At 39.5% G+C, this 12812-nt stretch overlaps 2 protein-coding genes across 6 annotated transcripts in view; one reads left to right on the top strand and one right to left on the bottom strand.

Moving 5' to 3' along the window:
• Nucleotides 1-12812, bottom strand: part of LOC110840254 (putative E3 ubiquitin-protein ligase sinah) — a 516698-nt gene that overhangs the window by 18644 nt on the left and 485242 nt on the right. The window lies entirely within an intron of this gene.
• Nucleotides 1-12812, top strand: part of LOC110840259 (uncharacterized) — a 341537-nt gene that overhangs the window by 251400 nt on the left and 77325 nt on the right. The window lies entirely within an intron of this gene.

Genomic DNA, 12812 nt, shown 5'->3' with positions numbered 1-12812 from the left:
TGTGTAAGTGTTCAGGTTGCATTTATAGAGTAACTGATGTTGAATTACGATAAGCCTCGCTAAGGATAGCCGGTAGATGGACCACAATTTCAAGGCTGTACATTATAAATAAAATTCTAGTCCTAATCGGGTTCGATAGTCGAAATCAGAGCCCTCTGAACAGGAAAAAACTGATATAAATAAATAAAAACTCCTTGAGCAGAGCCTGTTTACTTATCGTGACCTTTGAAAACGAGACAGAAACGCTGACAAGTGAACCGTTACCTTGCATCAGTCGCACGGAGGAACTGAGAAAAATCACAAAAAAAGCGTAATTCGAGATAGCCGTTCACTTATCGGGGTTCGCTATCTTCAGATTTCTGTGAAGACGTTTCAACCAGACCCAGTCCAATTACCTGCCGTACAGCCTCACGCTTTTCACTGATGCCTGCCTTCAGTCCTCTTAATTTCTGTTGGCAAACTGCCTGGTCGTCTCAATAGACGCACACAAGACGAAGAAGCATGTTTACGATTGCCACGCCTTTTCCCAGTCAACTGTTTCAATTTGTTCCAACTCCTCTCCAAATTAACTCACCACCTTGTCTTCCTCATGTCGAGGGAGATCACGAAGACCTTCGACTCATGGAACTGAGGCAAAGAAGGCTTGTGGCATTTAATCTGTATTGATTCCTCTCTGTCGCCTTCCTGTAACAATCTCAGGTTCTTCTATTTCGACACTCATCTGTTTTTATTTGTTCATTTTCTACAACGTCAGTTCCCTGGTGGAACTTAGGAACACCACAAAATAACACAGTCGACCTCTGAGTCAAGAATCGAATCTGGGACCTCCGAATTCGAAGTAGGATGTCCTCAGGTTTTACTCTTTTGAATGAAAGATGTGATAACCAAAACATGTAGCACGCAGTAAGAAGTTTTTGGCAGCAAAACTGCGAGGGTAAGAGACTGCAAGCTGTGATGCTGGATGCAGATCGGCAGGAACTGTGCTGATTAACATTCAGCGGAGTATGCAACTCGGGAACCTTAGTTTCTTTGAAGGTGAACAGTCATCAGGTGGCCACGTGCAGCTGAACCGATCAGGTGGCGAGAATCAGGCTCTGTTCTGTCCGGCGCAATTTCCGAGTGAAAGTACACACAGCAAACACAGACAAGGTTCACCGGTGACGTCATCGCCAAGACTGTTTTGTGTTCTCGGTTTTTTCTTTGTTTCATTACTCTCTCCGTCTTCCTTGTTTTTTTTTCTATTTCTCTGTCCCTTTGTAGCACCCTTCATTCTGTTTTCTTGCCCCTTATTCTCTAACAGCTTTGTTTTTATCATTATTTCTTTACTTCTCATTTCTTATATGCAATTCCTAAAATTAATACAGCGTCGTTAAACAATCAAATACCAAGTCAGGCCTCGCAGTCGACACTCATCCTGCTCTGCGTTGTAATGCCGGGTACTTGCAGGTAGATACCAAAGTATCAGAGGAACATACTGCCGCCCATCTTCAAGGTTACAACCCAGGAGACAAACATCAACATGTTCACTGCCTTGAGAACCTAATATCTCATGCTCTGTACTTACTCGTGTGGTACTTGTTTCGGATGTCACACATATTATAAGGCTGTCCTAAGTAAGGTTTATCATAGTTTTCCTCAGTCTCCCCATATGAATTACGAAACAGCATCTTAAAAGTGGCCACTACCATCACAGTGTTACTACTTCATTCGACTGTCCAACCTCTGCAGTTGGAAATACGTCGTTAAATAGCTTAAATATCGACCGAAAATAGACGTAACACAGCGTGGTTATATAAGAGCAGGGAGTCAGTGACCAACTACGAAAGACCGCGTCGTTAAACAACGTTATGTTCAGTGGATCATGACACAAGAGTCGTGACCATCCGAAAAACAAATCACAGGTATGGGTTGTTACACCAGAAAACAAAGCCCTGTTTTCTCACCCCTGGAAAGCAGATAAATCTGCCAACAAATAAAGCACAAGTTGGCGGCCAGTAATTGCATATTATTAAGTTTACGTCCTTGGTACTCAACACGTGCTGCCACGATTAATAATATTCCGACTGCATACGGAAACAACTTTCTGTACCTGTCATTCAGAAATTGAAACTAGGTTACGTAAGTTTATGCATTTCTATTTATTTACGAGCAAGAAGTCTTCAAGACCTTAGATAATTCTGTTGGCCAGATGGATGATTTTAATTAACTATTTAATTATATAAAGCACGAAGTTCATCGAAGTAACACTGAAAAACTAATTTCCTGCCTGAGACTAAACAAAACGCGTCTCCATGACAAAGATCAGTTCGTTAACGCTCTTTATGAACGTGGTAGCTGTTTCTTGTCAGAATCGCACGAAACCCACAGAGGGCAAAGGTTAGAGTTACTTAATATTAAAGCTGCTTTACTTGAAACATATAATACCAGGGTATCCATTTTTCTAACATCAATCTAATATTAATTTCCCATATACGAATAGATCTCCAAAATGCTATTGCCTCTTCAGGTTTCCCAATTAAAACTTTGTAAGTGTTTATTTATCCCATTCCTTCTACCGTGCACCTCCCAGCCATTCTTTCGAGTATAATAATTTATTTAGTGTTCTGTCTGAGGACAGGTCCATATGAACAGGATCCTTCCATCCTTTTCTCGGACTGGGACCTGTTCATATACGTTCTTGGCAGATGATCCAGAAGTGGTTTGCCATTGCCTTCTTCTGTGTGTGAATGGAGTAATTGTTGGGATGCCACGGAGGAAAACTCCGTGTTGCCTAGACCACGGACTTGCCCAACACAAGTTATAAATTCGGGCACCGCCGGGAATCGAACCCGAGACCCCAGGATTACAAGGTCAGCGTTCTAACCGCTAGACCACCGTATAATCACTATTATATAATTTATTTCAGATTAAAATTATAGAGCTTTCCAATTTTTCTACTGTCTCCTGTTACTTCATTCACGTTCGCCGACGTTTCAGAGGTCCTTGCTGCCTCCATAATCAGTGGTGGGCGATGATGGAGGCAGCAAGGACCTCTGAAACGTCTGTAAACTTCTATCAGACTACACGGCTCTACAACCCAGAAGACAGCCATCTTCGTAATCACCGCCGTGAGAACCTCAAAACCTACCATAAACGTAGAGAAACCAAGGTTTTACGTATTTATAAAGCAGCAGGTACGACTGTAATATTAACTGTTTTAGAATACAAGATAATTATACACGAAAGAATTTTTTTTTTTTGTACGTTGTGTTCTTTCACAGCTATTTAAATGCGTTTTAGAGTTAACTGACGTAAATTGACTTCAGTGTCCCCAAGCAGTTTCACAGTAAACCATCTAGAATCATTATTATGTATCAAGTTACGAGAGAGCGCTGTTATTACCGCAATAAAGTACTCGTAAGTAAGTATGCAGCATGTGTTTGTAGTTGCATCTGCTACCATGTCAGATCTCTCGCCAAGCTCACTTCTTTCTTTCTAACAACCAAGCGTGTTTCTAGGCAACAGATTGACTTTAAGTTATATCACACACAAAAATAAAAATAAAATAAAATAAAAACTATAAACAAGAACAGGTTCCTTTTTCCAAGATAGACTGTTCTTGGTTTTGTTTTTTGCTGGTGATTTATTTTAATTTTATTTACATTGTTTTTTTAAAGCTTCTGAGACAGCCATTGCAGTGACGACGATATCTTATCTGCAGTTTACAGCTCGGACGATCTATTATTAAATGAAATGAGGATACATTAATTATTCTTGGTAATCGAATATGTTTGCTTCCGAACACGCTGTGGTTAATACGCTTTAAGTACCTTTCGATGTGAGCGTTGTTATGGACCAAAGGGAGATTGCTTATGAAGATGTACAGAAGTGGCTCACAATAGGGTGGGGGGGGGGGGGGTGTACTGGTGCCTTCAAGCTCTAAAGAGATAGCAACTTTTCTGACCAGCTGAACAACACTGATCTGCAGTTCGTTTATCGGTTAGCTTGTTTGTTAGTTACGTGGTCGTCTAATTTTCATTTGGCAAATTAATTTATCAGATAATGATTAATTAAGTTGGAGGGTCATGTAGAGTGCATGCGAGATGAGAAATGTAGTTTATGTCGAAAAAAAGTTAAGGGAGAAGTCCGCTTTGAAGACGCAGGCGAAGATGGGAGGGTGCCGGGTTCAATTCTCGGCCCCGGAGACGATTTATAGTGATTGATGTGTTTCGTGGGGTTTTTTTTTCAGTCTCTCCAGGCAAATTCCGGGATAATGCATTAAATTAGGTCATATAATTTCAAATTCATTATTAATTTCATCCTCTCATTTGACGCTACATAATTTACATAAGTTAAAAATAAACGATGATATTGAAATGTGTTATAAAGGAGCAGGATGGAGAGGATGAGGACTGACACGAGGTTAACGACCAGTACTGGACTCCCGGGTTTGATTCTCTGACTCGTGACCGAATTTTCTTATGGAAACTTTGGGATCGTACCTTTTAATAGGTCACGACTCCAATTAATTAATAGCAAATTCGCTGTTTAAGTTTTGTAGTCGTTAGGGTGTTAAAAACCAATGTACCGGGTGTTTGATGAGTAGTTCGCTTATCTACCCATTGTTTAGTTTGTCAATTTTGCATGAGTCTGTTCTATGACAGTGTGTTTGGTTCAGAAATTGCATCAAGTAGATGCAGTCCTGCTCAGAATATAAAATGCACTTTCTTCTTGAAAGAACAGGTTCTCCCTGCATTTATGAAGTCGTGTTGACCCTGATAATCTTGGCTCCGCGTCCGTGTTTGTTGTGCCCTTGGAGAATCGATTTTTTCTCACTCTTTTATTTATCATTAATGCATTATGCACGCTGCATCTAGCGTTACTACTTTGCTTCATTTGTTAGCATAATGCAAGACGAGAATGCATTGTTTCCTTCCATTCAGCGAAGTTGTACAGATAAGATCGTTGGGAGAAAAAACGATTCTATTGATCTTTCATCGATACTATTGAAAGTTCTTAGCTCAAAGGCAAACCGGTAAACAAAACACATGTGACCGGTCCTGTAGTTCGCATGGCTATGATAAGAAGTTACTAAAATATTTTTGTTGAAAAGCATGTACGAAATGGATAACTTGGAAGATCTAAGAGTAGATGGAAGGATAACATTAAATGGGACTTAATGAATATATGGACTGACTTCAGACCAATTTATATGTAGTGTTGGCACAGTATGGAAACTTCAGATTGCATAAAATGTAGGAAAATACTTAACTAGCTTAGCTTACTTCGATTTCACAAGAAATGTGTTCCGTGGATTTAATTATAGCGATGTCCTGTCTGTTCGTCTGTCCACGTGTTTAATTACTGAAACTACTAAACTGATTTCGATTAGATTAGGCATTGTTAACCTCTACTGGAGTTATTTGGCGAATTCAGTTTTTGTATAATTCGCAAAAAGTGCAAATTTAAATTCATTATTTATTTCACAGAAACTGATACTCAATATAGAACATACACCTCCTCATGGGATCGACAGCTTTAATTTGAAACATCTTTCCAGAAGTTAATATTTAAGGAATCACAAGGATAATACAATCTATTAATTTTTGAAATGAAAGTGAGATTTCGACTTCTTAGTGTGACGAGCATGAATATGGCTGCCTTCTTGTATCTTTCGAAATATAAACTAGTATTTTCCGTTTTACCTATGTCTACAATGAATTCATATAACCGTGAACGAGATACTGCATGCAGTATTTCAAGGGACACGTATCGTTTGCTTTTTTTTAAAGCCACATGTATATAAATCACCAGATTTTCCAGGTTACATTAAAATGTTGCATAGTTCAGTAACATACAGGATTTGTCTTCAGTTGTCATGGTAATGGTTACAAGGATTCGATTCGACTGTCGATAACGTAGACCCAGGTTCATGGTATTTCAACACAAAGGACAGCTCATCTTCTCCTTTGAAAAATTATTCCTTGTGGATTATTCCATTTCGGAAGAATGGAGGGCATTCTGATTGTCGGAAGACATGTATGTATTTGTTATCAAAAGTTAAAACTCGGACTTAGCACTGTTAAAACAGAAAGATATGATTAGACAAGACTAGTGCCAATTAGATAACCTATAAACAGCCTAGTAAAATAACCATAATTCATACGAATCATAAACACTGAAGAATATATACATTAAGTAAATTCAGTGGTTGATACAGCGCTTCTAAACAACCACTGATTGTTTTCCTAACTTATAAATTTATCGGAAATTCAGATCCATTTCACTATATCTCTCGCTATGAATATATCGAAGTTACACGTGACGAATACAATTTTTCTTTTGTTCGTATTGTCTTGTAATATAACCACGTTCTCAGCCAAAGACAAAACATTTACTGTTGGTACTCATTTCGATTGTCATGCTTACAAGATGTGACTTATCATGCTGACAGAAATAAGATTAAAACAGTGAAGGAAAGGAAAAAAAAGAAAAGAAATTGAAACCTTATAAAGAGTTGACCTTGAGCGTTACTGAGTGCGTATAATTATTCATGTTATTACTAGTAGCAGCACGTGGCTAAAGACAGACGGACGTACATCGTAGTAATGATATCCAGTAGTAGTAATATAGTACAACTGGGGAATGTTGCGTCACAACCTTCTACATCACGCCACTAAAAAGAGGTTTGCATCACCACGTGGCAACACTGTGCACAGACTTGCAGCCAACTGAGGTTATATCCACTTTGTTACAAGCATCAGTGCATCACAGGCACATGACTTATTTGGTTTATCACCAACAGTGAACGTATACAAGCGTCAAACTAACCAATAGATCTTTACCTCAAAATCTAAAAAAATCCCCCAAAAAATGTTCGGTATACGATAATAATATCATTTACAACTCTACATTCATATGATTTGTTGTTCTGGGTTGTGACGCTGTGTAGACTCTTAACCTACGAGTCTACACGGCGTCACAACCCAGAAAAGCAACATGGACAGCCGTAACACAGTGACAACCTGAGATATCCATTCTGTTATAAACAACACCAAGAGAAATGACGAAGGAAAATATATTCTGGGTTGCAGAGCTGTTTAATCTGATGGAAATTTACCAACGTCTGAATCTCGATGATGATGGAGGCAGCAACGACCTCTGAAACGTCGGTAAACTTTTCGTTAAGCGAAATATTGAGCCGGCTGTAGCATTAGACTTGGTTGTTATCAAAAGATGTAACTGTGGAACTGCAAAACCTTAAGATCTGCTGTTACATCACTGGAACGGTTGAAACATTTCTGTATTCGAGTGGGTGTGAGGTGCACCAATTTCTTCCCCGAAAGTTTCACGACCAACATTTCCCCATCTTCCTTGCGTAATGTTTTTGAGAGGAAACACATGGAAATATAAATTCCGATCAGGTTTAATTAAATACATACTTGCTCAATTTTATCAGTCAAATCACAATAAAATATTATTATTAGATGTTAAAATATTAAAATATTACAATTAACATTTAAAATATATTAAAATGATGCTCTCTATCGAATATTTCGATTTACATTAGAGCATATTTTAAATGTTAATTGTAATATTTTAATATTTTAACATCTAATAATAATATTTTATTGTGATTTGACTGATAAAATCGAGCAAGTATATATATTCAACACAATAATGACGCAACATTATCATCTTAATTAAATACATTCAATCGCTTTGTGATATTTTGGATTCACAGGAGACATCTTCACCCAGTCTATTTTCTCCTGTGGAAGGGCACAGTGCGAACACTGAAAAGTCCTTATGACGTTGTTACATTAACTGGTCCATATGTACACACTCACTTTGCAGTGGGCTGTTGTTGTAGCCTTGAAAAGCCATGTCTTGATGCAGCGGGGTAAATGGCTCCATCACCCTCCTCCCGCCTTTCCCCCCCCACCCCCCCGTACACAGCATCTCCTGGTGCAGGTGGCATCTTGGGGTCCATCAGCTGAGGAAAAGGTCTTCGCTGATGCCACACTAGCCTTTGTTTACATTCTAGTATCATTCCTAGGTTTAACTTGATGATATCATTGGAGGTGTTATCAGACGTTATCGTGGATAAATGTTGTTTGAGCGTGTTTCTGATGTTGTACTAAGCGTTGTCAACTCTGGGATATTGCGATGGTTGTTTGTTTTGATGCACTATGTGGCAACGTTGAGATGAGAGTAGTTTTATAGTAATTGTAAGCTTAGCAGCTGAGAGGTGGATGACCAGACTCCTACAAGAGAAGAAAGATGATGATGGTTCACCTCCCCTCCGGCCGTGTCTCTGTGGTCGTCCTACCCTTCGCACCAAAAAGGAAAAAAAAAAAAGGAGAAGAAAGAAAGAAAGAAAGGAAAAAAAAGGAACAATTCCATAAGTACACCAGCTACACCGAAAAACGGGATAAGACAATTTTAAACTAAAGCTGAAGTTCTTTTTTTTTTGTTCCTGTATTTTTATATATTATTTAAATCTTGTCCGTCTAATCACAATAAATTCTTATTAAAATATTAAAATATTACAATAATTAACATTTAAAATTTTTTAAAATATTAAATGATGTTCTTTATCGAAATATTCGATTTATATTAGACCATGTTAATTATTGTAATATTTTAATATTTTAATAAGAATTTATTGTGATTAGACGGACAAGATTTAAATAATATATATATTTATTATATCACAATATGACGCAACTTTACCATCTCTTGTATTTTTGAGTGTTGTTTGAAGAGAGAGTTTAAATTGTAGTTAAATTGCTAGAACGCAGTTTAAAATCGTACAGTTTCACGCTTTTGTGAACACTACGATGAACTTTAGGTTAGATAAATCCAGTAATTCTTGATTGGATGAATAAGAAAAGTCTTTGTTCTACTATTGGGTAAAACGATTACGTGGCTAGGCTGAGAGTAGTAAGGAAGGAAGGAATCAAGGAAATAAATAAAAGGAAGGAGGACAGAATAAAGAATAAACCAAACATAATGAAGGACGAAGAATGTACGCAAGAACATGAAGGCGTAATAAAACTACATGTGATAGAGGACGAAAATAAAGGAAGAAGGGAAGGAAATATAAGACAATATACGACGCAATTTGCGGTAATTAGTGTCCGTCAACGCGTTCTTACCAAACATAAACGAAGATTCCTTCTGTACGTCTTCAATCAAGTTACTGAAATTACAGAAGAAAATGGGGTCTGGGCGTGGTGATCCTTACTGAGAGGTCCTGGTTCGGTACCTGCCGAATCCAGTGCCAACTCGAATACACCAAAATCCTGGACAATTTTTGGCCGTCCTTACAGTGCGTCCTACGTGGCGAAAGGGGTATCCCAGTGCTCCGGGCATTGGCGTCTGGGTTGTTGCCTTTCCACTTGCTTCTGTTTTACACGAGTAGGTGAATGCCGTTGGTTCGGATCTCCTGTGTCTGGCCAACCAACCCTCTCATCCAGTGGACACACACGAGGGCTTTCCATGACCAAAAGATTGACGCATTCTGTGCTATGAACGAGATATATCGTTCTGCAACCGGTCCTTTTCTGAAGGCCCTACACTGCTCTGTCATCTTCTGACACTTGAAGTATTCTGAAAAATTTTGTTAATTAACTTTATGGATGGAACGTATCAAGCATTTCATTGAATTCTCCTGCAGAGGTTAAGGACACGTGGAACTTTGCCTCCTTAACCCCCTACGCTTTCATCATACTGTTAACCACAGTGGAAACGTGATCGTGCCTCTTCATCGGATTTTTGCCTTTCGTTCTGTTGTCTATACCAGCATCTTATGCACTTCTGACACTTGTTGAATCTGCACTCTAATCCCGTCTGCAAAAGCTTACATGCATTTTCCTTCTTCTGGAATTTCATGTTACTGTGGAATCATTACAACAGGGGATCCCCATGTGGGGGATCCTACTGTGAGGAGAGAATTTTCATTAATGCTGGTTGATAGAGTCGAAACAAGCTAGAATAAGTGGAATAATAACAAAGAAACAATAAAGAGGGAGAGGACGAGGTGAGATGAAAAACAGAAACATATAAAGAATTATGCTAAGACAACGCAGACAAACGAAGGGGGACAAGATGAGGTAGGATAATGAAGGAAAACATGTTTTAACAACACGAAGTAGAAGAAGGCAATGTACAAAAAAAGAAACAAGAAAATAAGAAATAGGAGAGAGACGAAAAGATGATGAAAAGGAAGAACTGAAAGCAATGCTCGACTGAAATTAGGAAACTCAGCGCCCTGTGTCCTTGTTGCACGCAGACCGATTGGCTCCTCACCAACAAGACCCGGAGCTAACATGGGGCCAAGGACGGGGAGTAATGTCGGGAACCTCCCGTCCCGAGGTCATCCTCTGTCTTCTAAAATCCCTTCTTCACCTTTATGCCCCAGTTCTTATACATTTAAGACCCAGAATGACCACTTTTTGGAACTTGGGTTGAATTCGTGTTTGCTCAGAAGTCGCCAATGTTCTCTGCTACTCCCTACGTTTTCGTTACATGACCTCCAAAAGGAGAATACCACTGCAAACAGAAAGAAGGTGTGATTGACGTCAAATAGTAATTTATTTTTACCAAGAAACCAATCAGCGTCATCTGCTTTCAGTTTACGAATACGTTCTTTATGAACGTCTCTTTCTTCCTTTCTTTATTAATGTGTTTTGTTTTCTCTCCTTCACTCTGTCCTTTCTTGGGTCTGTCATAGGCCACCCCGAACGAATTAACTACAGGTAACAAAATGTGTTCTTCACATATCACCAGGATCATCAAATTATGGAGAATGAAATGGGAGAGACAAGAAATTCGTACGAAATTTTGGTCCGAGAACCTGAAGGAGACCTCTTGGGAGACCTTGGTGAAGATAGGAAAATAATTTTAGAATTAAATTATACAAATAGGGAATAGAGGGTGTGAACTGGGTTAATGGGGTTCAGAATAGCCTCCAGTGACGCGGTAATGAACCTTTGAGTTACATAGAAGGCGGTCAATTTGTCGACAAACTGAGCGACTGTCAGTTTGTCGAGGAATCTGCTGCATGAAGTTGCTTATTAATTGATACATTCTAAATAACGCACACCAAAGTGTCGCCTTTACAGACAGGTCAGGGTTGTTTTTAAAGAACCTCTGAGATATCGCCTAGCGACTGTCAGCTTCTAAGGAAGTAGTTATGAACTTAAGAGTATTGAAGAGAACAGAGATGCCGGCAGGGTTTGCTTTGTGGAAGGGAACAACAAAAGGTTAAAAGTTGCATTTTTCTCCTGCAACTTGAGAAATCTTTCCCAGAAACAAGTAACGCGCATCGGTTGTTGTTCCAAACCATTAGAAACGAAAAACGAGATAAAATTTTTTTGTTTGCTGTAGCTTCTTTTTAAGAAATATGTTAGTTTTTCTCTTTTATTACGACTGTGCTAAATCTTTTTTTCTCACTCACTAAAAACAATGGTATACTGGTCCAGTAGCAACAGATGCTGTTACAACTCCCCCCCCGGACCGGTCTTTCCACTCGTCTCCCTTCCCCCTTAACTGTTGAATTCTTTTTTTATCTCCAGAACTGCAGATAGACGGCATGACAGTCGCGTGCACGTCTCCCCCCTCCCCTTCCCCTTCCCCCCCCCCCCAGCATCACCTCTTCAAAACGTTTCAAGAAAGGCCTGGTGATCAAAGATGAGGACATCACATCCATTTAATGTCGCGAACATTTGTGCGCGCGTGCGCATTGGTTTCTGTCCATTTTAAAACCTGACGTTCCTTCGTGGTCGACTCCTCCAGTTGTCTGAGAAAAGGGTAGAACCAGAAGTTGAGAAAGCTAAACAAAACGCAGTCTTGGAGCCTGACGATAAGGATGCAGTCGCTAATTATTATCTTTGAGAAACGTTTCCAGTGTCCGCCTCCCCTTCGCCCCGGGTAACACTTCAGCGGTGACTGCTCGAAGGCTTGTCTAGGAGGAAGAACAGATACCTAAACACATTTGCAGAAGCCCAGATTCGTGGGACAATGTAAACAGATTTTTCAGAAATACAATGGTGCATTAAGTCAGGTCAGTTTTCAAAGTTTTGTTTGTACGCACAACTTCTTGCAGGGTTTCAGACTTTATTACACAACCCACGGTCCGCTAGCTGGGTATGACGCCCCAATAATACATAGGACCCCATATGCAATGCCGTACATTCCGTGGGTACATTACTGTGTCCACAACAGCCCGTAACGGGACCCTATCCAGACCTCCCCCATACATTTTACTAGGCTCCTATCTGCGCCTTGGTCTTCCCTTGAGGATTCCTCCAAAAATTCTGTATGCATTTCTCATTTACTTCCATGCGCGTGCGCACATGTTTATTCTCGACACTGAATTTGATGGCCGTATATTGTAGATTTGCAACACTAAGCGTTTATCACACAGAACTGCACAGTCAGAAATTGTTTCCGCCAGACTTGGGCGTGGAAGAGAGTAAAATATTAAAATGGGGCTTAAGGAAATTGATTCAGACGGCTTGGGCTGGATACGTCTAGCTCAGGATAGGGGCCGATGTTGAGATATTTTGGACACAGTAATGAACCCTTACGTTTTATAAAAGATACGGAATTTCTTGACTAGCTTAGCAACCATCACATTTTCAGGGACGATTTCGTGGAGTAGGGTAATTATTGATCACAGGTGCATAAGGAAAGCTACTTCTGTTATGTAATTTGGAAAACTGGAAGACAGAGAAGTTAACATTAACGTTGGTCGTAGCAAGATGGACTCTGAGTATAGAAGATTAGAACTGACTCAGAATCATGTCATGCCTTTAGTATTATAG

The sequence above is a fragment of the Zootermopsis nevadensis genome, unplaced genomic scaffold, assembly GCF_977971745.1.
Source record: "Zootermopsis nevadensis isolate Lab colony 2312 unplaced genomic scaffold, Znev_1.0 Znev_ptg000012l, whole genome shotgun sequence".
Classification (NCBI taxonomy): domain Eukaryota; kingdom Metazoa; phylum Arthropoda; class Insecta; order Blattodea; family Termopsidae; genus Zootermopsis; species Zootermopsis nevadensis.
Note: the sequence above shows the minus strand (reverse complement) of the source record. Positions and strands in the feature narration are given on the sequence as shown.